Source organism: Dasypus novemcinctus, chromosome 4 (genome assembly GCF_030445035.2).
Source record: "Dasypus novemcinctus isolate mDasNov1 chromosome 4, mDasNov1.1.hap2, whole genome shotgun sequence".
NCBI lineage: Eukaryota > Metazoa > Chordata > Mammalia > Cingulata > Dasypodidae > Dasypus > Dasypus novemcinctus.
In genome coordinates, this window is record NC_080676.1 from 82,583,847 (window position 1) to 82,601,064 (window position 17,218).

Below are 17,218 nucleotides of genomic sequence, written 5' to 3' on the forward strand. Positions count from 1 at the left end.
ATGAAGTTCACTGGCTCTTTTTGTCTTGGAGGTTGCTGGTGGAAGGTTGAAAGCTGCTTCTACCCACAGGGCTAAAATTGAGGCTAGCATCAGCACAGGACTCCCAGTAATCTCCTATATCTAACTCAACCTCCAGTCCAAAGTTTTCGAGCATGAGGTTTACTCTGCCCATCCCATCCGAAGCCAACTACTTCCAGAAAGGCCACATTTCCTCAGTGATGCAGTTTCTACAGCTGCTATTTTGGGGTTGAGAAATGGGGTCTATTTTCTGGTTCATCCTCACCTTTACTTATAAAAACCAAACCCCTGGCAGCCTCTCTTGTTCTACCGTTATTGTTCTACATGTCCAGTCTGCTTCCAGGTTTACTACCTAGTTAATTCTGATCTCTTTTTCCAGGTTAATTATTTTTCTGGTCAGGAAACAGTTTATAAAACTTCCTACCCTGCCATTTTGCTATAATTTTGATGAAGTACAATTTATCATTTTTTTCCTGTTTGGATTGTGTTTTTGATATTATATCTAAAACCTTTTTGCCAAACTCAAGTTTATGCAGATTTTCTCTTACTTTTCCTTCTAGATGATTTAGTTTTCCTTGTTATAGGGCTATGATCCATTTGAGTTTTGTGTATAAGATTTGAGGAATATGTTGAACTTCATTTTTTCACACATGGATGTGCAATTGTTCCACCACCATTTGTTGAAATGATTTTTCTCTTTCCAATGAATTGCCTTTGCTGCCTTGTCAAAAATAAGTTGTCCATATTTGTGTGGATCTGTTGCTGGGCTCTATGTTCAGTCCTAATGATCATTGTGCTCATTCTTTTGCCCATCCATATTTGCTTTTTATTATTGTAGCTTAATAAGTCCCGAACTCAGTTTGTTTTAAAAATCCAGTTTTTTTGCCCTTTGTTGAAAGTATTTGGTCTACTCTCTTTACTTTGCCCTTACATGCACATTTCATTATCAGTTAGTCGATATATATAAAATCACTCTGGGATTTGATTGGGATTGTGCTGAACATGTAAATGAAATTGGAGAGAATTAACATCTTGAAAATAATGAGTTTTCCAATCCAGGAACAATGCATATCTCTCCATTTACTTACATTTCTTTTTCATCTTTCTCCAATATTTTGCTAATTCTGGCATACAGGGCCTAAACGTAGATTTGATAGATTTCAACCTAAGTATTTCTCTTTTATGGTGGTACTATAAGTGGCATTTTTTAACTTTAAACTCCAAATTTTCACTTGCATTATATAGAAATACATTGGATTTTTGTGTATTGATTTTGTGTCCCATGACCTTGCTAAATTCACTTAGTTCTAGGTTTTTATTTGGAGATTTTTTTGGGATTTCCTATTTAGACAAAAATGTCTCCTCCAAATAGGGGCAGTTTGATTTCTTCCTTTCTATTCTGTATTCTGTATTTTCCTTGCATTATAACTTGGTTCATCTTTACACTACAATCTTGAATAGGACAGGTGAGAGAACATATCCTGGCCTTGGTCCTAGTCTTAGGGAGAAACCATTCAGTTTTTGACCACTATGTATGTTGTTAGTTGTAGGTTTTATGCAGATGTCCTTTATCATTCAAAAGTCATTTTGAATTTTATTTTGATAGATGCTGAATTTTATGAAATGCTTTTTCCTTATCTATTGATATAATCACATAGTTTTACTTTTCTGTCAATCAAGTAGAATTAACTGATTTTTCATATCTTGAAAAGTTTATGGAGAACTGGTATTTCTTGTTTAAATAGTTGCCTGAATTTACCAGTGATACAAGTGGGTATGGAGTTTTCCTTGTTTGAAATTGTTTAACTATTAAAAAAAAAAACTTCTTTAATAGCTATAGCACTATTCAGATTATCAATTTCTTCTGGAGTGATCTTTGATAGTGTGTGTTCTACAAGGAATTTGTTCATTTTATATATGTCGCCAAATGTATAGGTATAGATATACTATAATATTCTCATTATTTTTTAATGGCTGTAAGATATACAATAACGGCATTACTTTCATATCTGATATTGGTAATTTATGTTTTGTTATTTTCTCTTTCATGCATGTATGGTCAGTCTAACTAGAGGTTTATCAATTTTATTTATCTTTTCAAATAACCAGTTTTCAGTTTCACAGATTTTATCAATTTTTTATTTTCAAATTTCATTGATTTGTGATCTTTATTTTCTTTGCTTTTGTTCTTTTTGCATTTAATTTGCTATTCTTTTTCTAGTTTCTCAAGTTTGGGAGCTGAGATTATTGATTTGGGACTGTTCTAATTTTCTAGTGTAAATATTTGATATTTCCCTCTAAGCGCTGTTTCAGCTGCATCACACATATTTTATATTTTCATTTTAATTTAGTTTAAAATAGTTTTTAATTTCCCTTGAAAGTTCCTCTTTGATGCATGGATTATACAGAAGTATGTTTTTTAATTATCAAATATTTTGGTATTTTGCAAACATCTTTTGGTTATTGGTTTCTAATGTAATTCCATTATGTTCCACATACATAGTTTGCATGATTTCTATTATTTTAAATTTGATAAGATTAATTTTATGGTACAGAATATGGTTCATCTCGGTGAATGTTCCATATGCACTTGAAAAGGATGTACATTCTTTTGTAGTTGGACTTAGTGGTCTGTAAATATCAATTAGGTGAAGTTTGCTAATAGTATATTGTTCAAATCTTGAATATCCTTACTGATTTTCTATGTACTTGCTCTAAAAATTATTTAGAAAGGAATGTTTACACCTTCTTCTAAAATTTTAAATCTGTATATGTATCCCTCCAGTTCTATCAGTTTTGCTTTATTTTGAGCTATGCCATTAAGACATTACATGGTACTGTTATGAATTCTTGGAAACTTGACCCCTTTATTATTATGTAGTATTCACTTTATCTCTGATAATATTCCTTTCTCTAATGTGTAGTTTGTCTAATATTAACATAGTTACCAGCATGCTTTGGGTTATTTTTCCTTTTCTTTTCTTTTTAACCTATGTAGAGTTTATATTTAAATTTGGTTTCTTATAGAGAACATATAGCTTTTTAAAATATATTTATTAATTTTTCTCTATTTTTATTGTCTTTTTTTTAAAGATACATAGATCACAAAAACTGTTACATTAAAACTATAAAGGTTCCCATATACCCCACCCCCCCATCCCCCACTCCTCACACATCAAAAACCTCTTTCATCATTGTTGCACATTCCTTGCATTTGGTGAATACATTTTGGAGCACTGCTATACTGCATGGATTATAGTTTACATTGTAGTTTATACTCTCCCCCAGTCCATTCAGTGGGTTATGGCAGGATATATAATGTCCAGCATCTGTCCCTTCCATATCATTTCAAGTCTCGAAAATGCCCCCACATCACTTCTCTTCTTCCCTCTCCCTGCACTCAGCAACTACTTTGGCCACTGTCTCTACATAAATGATACAATTTCTTCCATTGCTAGAGTCACAATAGTTCTATAGTAGAATATCAGTAAGTCCACTGTAATCCATATTTTACTCCTCTATCCTGTGGACCCTGGGATGGTGATGTCCACTCCACCCCTAAATCAAGAGGGGGCTTGGATCTCACAAGACTGAGGATGTGATTCTCCCACTTGCTGTTGTAGGCACACTCGGTTCCCTGGTGTGGTGGTTGACCATCTTCACCTCCCTGTTAGCCGACCTGGGTAAGACCAACAACCTGTAGGTGTTGCAACTCTGCTGAGGCTCAGGCCCAGCTGACACATGGCCAGTCCAGAGATTCAAGTCTTCTGAGTATACACCAACCCCAGTGCCAACCACAGGTTCAGTAAAAGTGACAGAAGAGGCATTTGTAGAGAGGTCATATCTGAGTTCAACTCCATCATACATCGCAAATTCCAAAGTAAGGCCCACTGACAAGGCACTGAACTTCAGAGCCATCTGCCATCATTGTAGAACCTGTGTGTCTCCGTAGCCGTCAGAACCATCAGTACCTGAGATTGTATCTACTTTGGCTGTCTCTGGTATCTTGCTGAGAAGTACATAAACGTGACCTCTCTGATGACATCCTGACTCATTTGGAAGTCTCTTAGCCATATAAACTCATTTGTCTTTACCATTTCCTCCTTTTATTCAAGATCTTTTTCTAGTTGCATCACCACCTGGTGATTAGTAGTAACCTTTACTTTATTTTGGCTTTTCTAAATTAGTATGTATTCTATTGCTAATCTTTAACCCTATCATTACTATTTCATTTTCTTACTAATTGAATTTGGCAATATATTAGGCTTCATTTTTTAAGAAGTTTTGGATCACAGAATGGTTCAGCTATGGCAGGGGAGGAGCACAGGTGTGTGGTGTTATTGATGGGGTACACATGGTTGGGAGGGAGTTCTCCAGGGCATGTATATGGGTATATAAAAATGTTTGGATATTCGTTGGGTATTGTCATAGTCAGTAGAGTTACAAATGACAACTGAGGGAGTGCTGAGTTCCTAGGGGAGCTCTGTCATATTCCCCAATGGAACAGCAACAATCCCCCAAGTGCAAGGGCAAAGACCAGTGAAGAAAGATGGTCCAATGATGAGCCCTTGATACTGTTAACTATGCTTATGAGCCTGTGTGCCTGAAATTTCAACTAGGCCTAGAGCTGTAGAGTGCCTAAGAGTTACCTCTTGAGAGCCTCCATGTTGCTCAAATGTGGTCACTCTCTAAGCCAAACTCAGCATGTAAAGACATTATCTTCCCCCCAGCATGGGACATGACTCCTGGAGATGAACCTCCCTGGCACTGAGCATATAGCTTTTGTAAATAGAGTTTTATTGTAACACAGTCATAACTTTTGATTGCATATTGTTAATGGCTGCTGTTATGATAAATGGTAGAGTTGAGTAGTTTTGACAGAGATCATAGGGTCCACAAAGCCTAAAATATATACTATCTGGACTTTCATAGGAAAAAACTGCTGACACATGTTTTATAGCATTCATATTTAGTGCAGCCATATGATGTTTAGATTAAAATCTACTGTCTTGTTTCATTTTCTCTTTATTTCTTTTCTCTTCTTTCTCTTGGGTTAATTTAACAATTTTATGATTCAATGACTTATATTTATAAATTTTAAAAATTGTGGTTACTCTTTGACTTAAATAATCTATCTTTAATTAAATATAATCTACCTTCAAATAACATTACACTGCTTTATATGTAGTATAATGACGACAATAATTCCCAATTCTTGGAATCCATTTTTGGACTGTTTCTTGCCCCTCTCATAGTGGTTGCTGTGCCCTCCCACCAAGTCCCACACCATGGAGACTTTATCATATCTCTCAATGTTTTCTGTGAACATGATATGTTAAATGTACTTCTATTTAGCATCTGTATATACAGATCTTCTGTTCCTACTAGTTTGCAAGCTATCTGTGGTTAAAGGCCTCAACAAATGATAGTTACAATTCATTTTTTGACTAGATATTGAAATTTTACAACTGGCATTAGGAGCAGGCAGCATATATTCCATGCTATTTTTTTAGAATAAGGCAAAACAAATCCATAGATTAGAAAAGTTGTGTTCCTTGATGTGAAATGAGAAATTTCAGCAATTTCTACAAAACTGTGGAATGAATAGTCTACAATATTTATTCTGTTGATGTTTTGAAATAATTTTTGTGTATGTTTTCTAACACTGATAATACATATTTACTTTCTTGCTATTTTCAGATGTTTGTTGTTAAGATATCCTCAAAAGTACCTGGAACTATTTTATCTTTTTACCTACCAGGTGTTATGTGTTTCACTTAGCTAGTCATTATCATTTTATTTATGTAACCTACAATTTCTTATTTAGGAATACACATTTTGATTTGAATTATATATGTTTAAGTTATTTCTAGCAATGTAATTAGAAGTACAAAATAATTATAATTATAAGGTTTTTGAGTAATAGCATATATGGTAGTTTTAGGCTTTTGTGAACCCCAGAAAAGATCATGTCCTTAGAACTAATCCATTCCTATGGGTGTGAACCTATTTTAGGTGAATCTTCTGATTAGATTATTTCAGTAGGCATGAGCTAGGGTGAGTCCTAATCCTCTTACTGGAGTCCTTTATAAATGGGATAAATAGGGAGAAAGGAAGCTCTGTCAGCCTCAAAAGCTAACAGAGAAAGCCCTGGAAGTCAGAAGCTGAAATAAATGGAACCCAGGAGAGAGGAAGTCAGAAGTTGAAGCAATGAAACCTATAAGAAATGCAATGCTTTCATGTGCCGGTCTTTGGGGAGAGAGCACCGCCTGATGATGACTTGATTTGGATACTTCCATGGTCTCAGAACTGAATCTTGTAACCTAATAAATCTCCAGTGTAAAAGCCAGCCCATTTCTGGTATATTGCTTTTGGCATCTTTTAGCAAATTAAAACAGCATATTATTTTCTTTCTGTAATACATGAAAATAATTAATATAAATCTTAAATACAAAAGGCATCTATGTTATGGGGTGGGAATCAATAAGGGGTATGCTACCATTTTCACAAGAGAAGGAAGATTTGTTTGTATATTTTTACTTAATGCTTATTAATCAGGTATTGGCATATATATATCTCTTTTGATTAGGCTTCAGCTGATTGAAAATATATTGCATACTGGCAATAGTGACTGTTTACTCCAAGAATGAAATTCAGGTTTATTTTTCTTTTTTCTTATGTAACAAAAGAAAAAGAATAATAAGTGCAGATACACTTCTCTGGAATAAGAAGTGAATTAGAACTTGGTTAATTTTTGAAGTATGATCTTGAAAGAGTTCACAAAGGATCTGAAAGATGTATATACATTTGGTTAAATTATATGATCCCATTTTCTCACATTGATGTACATAACAACATGTCGGTGCAGTTTTAGAATCAGAGAAAACACATAGAAAGAAAACTGCTTGAGCTAAGATCTTTATTACTCTTCAGGATGATTAAACTAAGTAACATTTTTCTACATATATAGATAAAGATATTGACTATAGAAAATGAAATAAGGAAACGTAAGCACACAAACATAAGCCCACAAAAATTGTGCCACAACACTTCTTAGCATAAATAATACTCCTAAGATTCATAATTGCATTTACATTAATTTATTGTTTTTTTTGCAAAGTTTCCTTCCCAACCTTAAATGTTAGGTGAAGACCACAGGATCAGGAATTTTCATAATTAATTCTGTGAAGATGCAATAACAAAATCAATGTGGCCTACAACTTCATATATAAGTCAAACTATATTTTTACATACAAAGAATTCATCAGAACAACTTTTAACACTTGAGAGTTTGTATATTCCACAAGTTAGTTTTAGGTGATGAAAAGGTTTTGCAAATTCTGTCAAATGAAATATGCATTTCCAACTGTTCCTAGGATGACCAAATGCATCCTTCTATACAAGCTGTGTTTTGTGGTAATTTAAAAATTTTCATTGTTTCAGGCAGGACCTAAATGAAACAAATGGTAGTTTTTATTGAACTTGCCTAAAATAAATTCAATTGCTACTGTTGCTTCAGTTCAAAGAACATAAACCATATAGGTCACTCAATCATTATCTTCAAATTGCACACCAAACATTCTTGATGGTATACTTCATTCCTAAAATGACATATGAAGAGCACAAAATTTTTATCTATGTATCAGTCAAGTCAGGGCTCAAGATTTATGAGAGAATATATTCAAGGTGTTTTAAGTATTAGGAATTTAGTACAGAAAATTAGGTGTTCATAAAAATGAAAGGAAATGTAGGCAAGATCTATGCTGTGTCTATAGAAATGCTACAGAGCTTACATGCCAGAATTTTTGCTCCCTTCGAGAACAGTGACTAGAATTTTTTATTTCAAGAACACTTACCTATAATTATGATCCCAGGATTCTTCCTTTCAATACTAAGGTCATGCTCTAAGAAAATCTCATGTCTGCAGAACATTACTTATTAGCAGAAACAGCCTCAAATACCAGGAAGATGGCCTATACTTGCCTGCAAATCTGGAAAGATTGTATTTGATTAGTGGAACATGACCTGCATAAAAAAAAAAAAAAAAAAGCTAGATACCAGTTGTGTTACTTTGCCAGAGCAGCTAAAACAAATATCACAGACTTGTTGGCTTAAGCAATAGGATTATTTCTAAGTTTTGTAGAATAGAAATCCAAAACCACAGTGTTATTAGGATCATGCTTTCTCTGAAGTTTGTTAAGTTTGTTTTGTTTTGTTGGTAGCCCCAGGGAGAGAGATTTTTAGGAAGAGGAAGGCTGAAGCCTCACAGAAACTGGCAGCCATCTTGCTCCAGCACATGGCAACAGGCTTTGGTGAGGAAAGTAGCTTACAATTTATGGCCTTGTGATTTTAAGCTTCTACCCCAAATATTAATAAATACCCTTTATAAATGTCTACAGATTTCTGGTAGTTTGCATCAGCATCCCTTTGGCTGACTAGTACAACATCTATAACTCAATCTCTGTCTCTTTCACATGGACATTTTTCTCCTTCCATCTCCTAATCCCTGTGCCCAAATTTCCTATGCTTATAAGGTTTACAGTCATATTGGATTAAAGCCCACCCTGATTTAATTTGGCCACATCTTAACTAATAAGAGCTTTGAAAAATTTACAAATGAGTTCATTCATAAGTCCAAAGGGAATCCCTTAGATTTTTTTGTGTATCATTTACGTAATCTAAAGCTTCTTTAAAAATAAAAATAAATTAAGATAAAAAAGACAAACTCCCAACAAGAATAATTTGCAATACACACAGCAAAAAAATGAAAAAGCCTGAACAACCCAAATGAAAAATGGGCCAAAGGCCAAATAAAAGCTCATATGATCACCAAACATATGAAAATATACTTAACATCATTAGTAACTGGTAAATGTAAAGCAAGCCAACAATAAAATCTCATTTTATAGCAATTTGGTTAGCAAAATGAAAAAGGCTGACAATATTGCATATTGGAGATTATATGAATCCACTTGGTCACATATCCATTCCAGGTAGAGCTTATTGATTGACATTGAATATTCATATATCTTGTTTCCCAGCAATTCTACTTCCATATTTGTATGTAATAGAAACTCTTGCACAAACGCAACAGGAATCATGTATAAAAATGTTAACAGCATTAGTGTTCATGATAGAATAACATGGAAACAACTCAGATTCCCATTAAGGAAAAGTGGGGGAATTAGCTATGGTATGTCTAATAAAGAAATATTTCATTTCACTATATGTAATAATGAAATATGATTATAAAACAGTCAAAATGAATGAAGTTGAGTGGCATGGATGAATTAGCAATTAAATAAAAAATTTGCCACAATATATAACTATATACATAAAACTACATATGCATAAGCATAATGGGAAGCAACAGTGAACTTGCAGTTTGGAATAATTGTAACCTCAGGTAGGCAGAGTCAGGGGTATGGGATGGGAGGTATATGTCTATCTGTAGATAATGTGAAGATTCTACATTTTTTGAGGTAATAGGCACTCAAATGAGAAAACAAAACTATATCCCTAAATTACTAAATAAAAGCATGTCATTCTTGGACCAATAATGAAATTCTAGCATAAACCAAGAATTATGCTTAATTCAATTCTATATATCTGAGGTTCCCTACAAAAATGGGACTCTAGTTAATTTTAAATATACGTATTAGAGGAAGGGATACCACTGATACTTAAGATCCAGATAGATGAAAGGTAAGACTGTAATAATTTGTGCAATCCTTTGCCCACTGCTGATTCTAAATAACTATTGGATAAAGTCAAGTCCCTTCATAATCTGGCTCTGCCTTACTTCTCTAGCCTGATGTTTCTTCCCATCTTTTTCACTTTGCAGAATTACTTCTATTTGTCCTTGTATTATTGCATTATGCTTTTCCCATTGCATTTAGAAAAATAAGTCATATCTAGTCCCAGAATCAGCATTCAATGTCACTAAAAATATTCTGTAATTGTAGTACATCTCTAAAAATACAGAAAATCATAATATGAAATAGTAAATGTAGCATATTATAATCATTATTTTCCTTTTAAGAAGAAATAAGTGCAAGCAATAAAAATAAATAAAATTGACATTAAAATTCTGGAGTAAATGTTGAAGGAGAGAATAACAATGTAATCTAAGAGATTACTAAAAATCATAGAATATCACCAATAAACTATAATGGTTGTGATCTTAAAGGAACCAGAAATGGGAAATGTGACAAACTTTTTACCTGATGAGGATACTTTCTGGATTCAACTACAGAACTTGTCCAAGTTTCTAGAGCTAGTTTTCTTGACAGTCAATGAATACGGATTCATGTGTATTCTTTTATCAAATGAACTTTAACAAATGACCAGTGAGTAAACCAACTGTTCTTTAGAAGCCAAATGTATATTGTTTCACAAGGACAGAAAAGCGGGTTTTATTAATAAATGAAAGAAAATTGTCCAAGTCAATCCATGCTGATGAAAATACCTTGAATCTTAGGTATAAATGCAGCCATATAGAAGCTAATATCATTGTGACCACATTTAATTAGAATTACAGGAAAACAGGCTGCACCATAAGGTCATTAAATGGAAGTATATTTTTAAATATTGGAGACTCAGAACATCTTTGGGTGTTTGGGATAAATCACCCTGGAAGATTCAGTGTAGTGAGGAGTGTGGTGAATCATGTCCCCAACAAATCAATCATTTAACTGGAGAAATTTATTTTTAAAACAATAAGTTAAAGCTATTTAAAGTATTCTAAGGGCATACACAAATGTAGAAGCATTCATTCAAGAAAATCTAAATCTTGGTGAGAAAAGTGAGAGTCAGGTCCACTTCAGTCCTACCTCCTTCCAGCTCTGTTTTATGGAAACTTTATTCATGATGCTTTACTCTGGGCAAGTTCAAACAAGAAGATTAGGGCTCCCTCTACACCCAGAACCAAGTTTCTCATGTCCCCCAGACCCATATTACTAAGGCTCTATTAGTGGCTGTGGCCAAGAGGGCTGAATCTCCTTACACTCACCAAGTTTTCTACTTGGGGCAGGGGGCTCTACTCCAGGAAGAGCATGTTACAATCACTCGGACTCTAATTTCCCCTGCTTTAGAATGCTCATAGAGAGCAATTCCATGCCAGGAAGTGTAGCAGAAAAGGCAAGGGTTAGTACCTTCCACCAGGACCCATTCATAGAGCAGGGATATTATACTTGGAGAAGGGGGTCACTTTCCTTGTCCCTAGTGGCTGTGTAGAGAAGCAGAAATTTTGCCTGAGGTAAAGACAGTTGTAAGATGAATAGTCCCACAACTCTCTCAGGGCATTGGCTGCACCAGAGCATGGAGAAATCTGTAACTGAGGGACTTATTTTAAAAACTGGAAATCTTAGTGGAGTGCAAATAAGGAGATGATCATAGCTCCATGATGCTGGAAGCAACAAGCTCAATGACAGAGCAACCTACAGTTTTACCTAGAAAACCAGGGAAAGGGACACACAAGAAGTGTGGGGATGAATCCACTCAGCTATACACATTCAGGACTAATCAGAGAAGGATGAGAGGCAGATTTGAAAGCCACACACAGATTCATCAACAGAAGATGTAAGCCTCACTGGAAAAGGGGATTAAGGACAACCTCTATCCAAACGCTGGCTAAGATATATAATAGAGTCTGGCTGAGGGGCAAATCCTAGAAAGCAGGCTTAACAATAAAATCACATACATCCCTGGAGGTCTGTAATGCTTTCAGAAGTCATTGGAGAGAGGGAAACTAAGATACTGATCCCTGACTGACTGTTGGGAAAATATTTAAATGCCCTAAGTTGTGATAACAGCTCCCAAATCACAGATACACAGGCAATGCTAAAAGTAAAAATCGAACTGTCCAAGGAGGCTTAAGCACAACTTTTGATAAATAAATTGTTTATGCTTACCCAGGCATGGCTCCTAGATAGCCAGACTAAAAGATTAAAAAAAAAAAAAAGAAAGAAAAAAGCTGAACGAGGACATCTGAAGCTTCACATTTTGAAAGAAATATATTTCACAAAATTAGTTTAGTCAAGTCATTAAATAAGTAAGCCATTAAACAGACAATGACAACAGCAACCTGGAGGGGGGGGCATTCATATCTAGAGTTTTCACAGTACGTTATCTAAAATGTCCATTTCTCCACAAATGGTTTGATGAGACATGCAAAGAAACAGAAAAAGTGTAACTCTTACACAGGAAAAAAGCAAACAATTGAAATTACTTTTTCAGGGTCCCTGATGTTAACTTTATGACACAAAGACTTCCAAGAAGGCATTGTAGGCATATTCAAATATGTAAAGGAAACTATCTAAATAATTAATTGGAAGTTTGAGACAATGCCTCATCAAATAGAGAATATCAATGAAGATGTGGAAATTATGAAAAAGAAAAAAATTGAAATGATGAAGTTGAAAAGAATAATAATGCAAATGGAAAAACATGACTAAAGAGGCTCAACAGAAGATTTTAGTTTGGAAAAGAAATAACCAGTGAATGTGAAGATAGATGAATGGAGTTTATTCAATCTGAAAAACAGAGAGAATAAATAATGAAGAGAACTGAACAAAGCCTCCGAAAAATGTGTAAAACTTTAAAGTTTACCAATGTATGTATAATGGGAATACCAAAAGGAGATGAGAATAGAAAAGAGCAAAAAAATATTTAAAGAAATAATGGTTGAAAACTTTCCAAATTTGAAGAAATCTATATATCTAATCAACTCAACAAATTCAAAGTAGAATCACCTCTATTATATTTCTACTTCTATATATGTGAAATCCACACATATACACAACATAATCAAAATGTTTAAAGCCAAACATAAAGAGAAAACTTTGAAATCAGTAAGAGAAAAACGACTCATCCCATGGAAGGGAACCTGGATGAGAATAACAGCTGAATTTTTATCAGAAACAAAGGTTGCCAGAAGGCAGTGGGTAACATCTTCAAAGTGCTGAAAGAAACAAACTTTCTACCAAGAATCTTTTTTCCAACTATCTTTAAAAAATAAAGATATAATAGAGCTGTTACAGGATAAACAAAGGCTGAGAGAACTTGTTGCTAACTGGTATACCTTACAAAAAATATTAAAAGAAGTTCTTTAGGCTGAACACAAGTGATATCAAGCAATGTTTTGAATTCACATGAGAGAACAGTTGAGTACTGGTAAAGACAATTATGTAGGTAATTATAAAAGAGAATATGACTGAATATTTCTTATCCTTTATTCTCCTAACTTATTTAAAAAGCAATGCATAAAAATATGTATATAACCATATTGTTAGGTTTATAACATATAAATGTAATATATTTGACAATAACAATACATGAAAGGCAGGTAGAAAGAAAACTGTTAAGTAAGGAAGTCATGTGAGATAATAACTTGAATCCACAGAAAAATATGAAGATAATCAGAAGAGGTAAATAAGAAAATTAATATACAATAGTATAAATATATGCTTGGTTTCCTTTCTTTCCTCAGCTTCTTGAAAAGACATATGGTAATTATTGCAATGTATTTACAACATGTATAAAGGTTATAGCCATAATATTAATAGCTCAAATAAGTAGTGAGGAAATGGGTTGATCTAGAACTAAAATTTATATATTTCAGAGAATTTAAGTAACTAAATCTGCAGGACATTTTGGTGACTTAAGATTATATTGTAAGCTCTAGAGTAACCACTAAGAAAATAATTTATAGTAACAATCAAAATTTATTACAGGAATTGAAGTTTTACACAAGACAATCCCTACTTAGTAGAAAGAAGGGTAGAAAGGGGAAACAGAGGAGAAAGGAGATTGTCATCTTCCTATTTTATATATTAAATGGCAATGTAAAACCAACACTTTGAATAATAACAAATGTGAATAGATTAAAAATCAAATCAAAAGGCAAAGATTATCAGATTGAAAATAAACAAGATTCAACTATGTGTTGTCTCTAAAAGACACACTTTAATTTCAAAGATAACAAATAATTTGAAAGGAAAAGAATGGAAAAATACAGATCATACAACTATAGGATAAGCAACCATAAATGAATTGGAGTGTCTATAGACATATCAGATAAAACCTGTTAAGACAAAAAGTGTCAGTAGGCAAAAAGAAGGACACTTAAAATGTAAAAAAATGATCAAGTCACCAATAAAATACAGCAATTATAAACATATGTATAAACTTAACAATAGAGCCACAAAATATACAAAACAAAAACTGTCAGAAATGAAGAGAAAATAGGCAGTGCCACACTAATAGTAGTGTATGTCAATATCCCACTTTCAATAGCAGAAGATTAGCAAGAAAATAAAAGACTTGAACAAAACTGTAAACCAACTAGATCTTACTGACATCCATGAAACACTTTACCTATAACAGCAGAATACAGATACTTATAATGGTATGTAATCCTGGCACTGCTCATAGTTGTCACAGAGAGACCAAATCAATGCTGTTGCAATTGTCTGTGTCTATTTGGTTTATATTATCCTTGGAAATAGCTACTATTGTCCCAAAACAGACAGCAGTGTTTTATAGTGGGTATTATTCAAGCACTTTGAAGAGTTATCTTAACAAACTTTAAAGTACATATCAACATTGATTTAGAAGTTCATATACAAAAATGTCAAATTCCACTTTTGTACCACTGGTTTCTACATTAAGATGGAAGTCTTTTTACTTGTGCATTATCATTCTCATGACACAATATTCTAATTCTCTAATTCCAAACTTCAGGTGACTCTAGATGTGCTCTATACCCCTCCTGACTCTGAGTCTCACTGATGATAGATATAATGCCCCACAGTTTTTCCTGAGTAGAAGAGGACCTTTGTTCTTTTCTCTTGTGATTGCCATCTTTCTTTTACTCCTTTTCCTTCCACTGTTCTTACTGTATCTACTCTTGTTTTTGGCAAATATTTGTGCATTCCAGTTTTGTTGAAGGTATTTCTCTGACACTTGTCATCTGGTAATCTCTGCTCCCCACTTCCACCCTTCCCACAGAGGTACAAGTATACTTGCCATGTCAAGCTTCTTTATGGTTAGAGTCCACCTTTATCTCATGGAACTGCAAAGAATCTTAGAGATCTAATTGTGTCCCCAGAAAAATGAAATGACTTATTCCAGCTCACACAATTCTAGAACCCAAATCTCTGGCTCTAAGACCAGTTCTTTTTCTGCAATAGGAAATTCTTCAGTTTTCAAAATGAAGCATCAGATGAAGTAAAAACTGTTGGAGTTGATGGCTCAGAGACTGATAATAATTAGATATAAAGTCTCATGTAGCAAAATAATTCACTGAGCATTTTTCTTTTATTCCTAATTTCTTTTTCTGAAAATGAGTGTTTTTTTATATTCTTGACATTGTGCTGGAAGATACTGATTCAAGAAAATATAATAACTTTCTTTGTCATACTACTATTGATGATTTTGCTGTTCTCAAAATTTTTCCACTGTCTTACAAACTGGCAAGAAGAAGGAGAATATATTTCTTAGAGTGTAGCAGCTTGTAGTTTAATTTACCAATCTTGCAAAAATTCTCCTAGTAAATTTGTAATTGTCTGAATAAACTATACTTCAAAATTTAATATATAAAACATGGGCATTTTATGAACAAACCAATTAGGCCTAATACATTTTCAAGCTTCTAAATTAACAAAATTACTGAAGACATACAAGAGATCCTAAAATGTAACTATTGCATTTATTTCCATCTCCACTGAAATATCTTTATTTTACCTACAATAACAAAAAAGGGAAAGGTTTCCTGTGGCTGCAAAATTTTTTAAAATTAAAATGTCTACTCTTATGGGATCCTAGTTTCTATCTCAGACATTCTAAAGCAAATAAATGTATTTTTCCACGTGCAAAATAAATTGGATAGATGATGAAGACAATTAGTGTTTAAACTCTTGAAATATTTCTTAATTCTCTTAGGATTGATTCCACACAATTTATCAGGATTTACAAAATCTTACAGCAATTGGCCATTGTTTTCCCTTCTGACCATCAGCCCTTTTGCACTCTATACTCTGGTCACTCTAACAGGATTTTACTTTTCCAAACATAATATGCTTTCCCTCATGGCCAGGCTTGTGCACATACAATTCCTTTACCTGGAACACTCTCCTCTGCCCTCTTTACCTGGTTCTCTCTTTGACCTCCTATATGACTCAGTTTAAATGTTGTTTCATCATGTCTTAGTGACTGATAGTAAAAATCTCATCAATTGTTTAATGGACTGATGAGTGAATAAAAGAATGAATGGATAATGAATTCAGCATTTGGTACTGAGAGTAATCTACATGATGCCCTATCTTTCTGAATTTGCTTCTTGAGTATCGGAGACCAGGGCTTCAGAAGAGGATGAGGGAGCAGTAGGGGAAAGAGAGACTGAAAGAATAGAATATTTTCAGCAATGGATAAGGGCTAAAATGAAGAGATAGAAATACCCAGAAGAGGTATAAACACCAGAACTTGCTGAAACATTTGCAATAATCCCTAGTGTTCTTTCATTCATTTTTTTTCCATGTTGCTATGCATCAACTGGTATTCTCCTGGTAGATTTTGCCTTCCCCAAATTTCAATAGTTGCTAAGGTCCAGAAAGAATATAAATTCCATTGGTAGCAGTAATCTAGGTAGCAATTTGTCATAATGTTCATTTCTTTTTTTATATTTTTTATTGAAATGTCTTTTTTCTTAAAGATACATAGATCACAGAAAATGTTACATTAAAAAATATAAGAGGTTCCCACACACCCAACACTCCACCCTCCCCACTCCTCCCATATCAACAACCTCTTTTATCATTGTGGCACATGCATTGCATTTGGTGAATACATTTTAGAGCACTGCTGCACCGCATCGCATGGATCATAGTTTATATTGTAATTTACACTCTCACCCAATTCATTCAGTGGGTTATGGCTGGATATATAATGTCCAGCATCTGTCCCTGCAATATCATTTAGGACTACTCCAAGTCCCAAAAATGCCCCCACATCTCATCTCTTCTCTTCTTCCCTTTCCCTGCCCTCAACAACTACTGTGGCCACTTTCTCCAGATCCATGCTACAGTTTCTTCCATTACTAGTCACAATAGTTCTATAGTAGAATACCAGTAAGTGCACTCTAATCCATATTTTATTCCTTCATTCTGTGGACCCTAGGTTAGTGATGTCCACTCCACCTCTA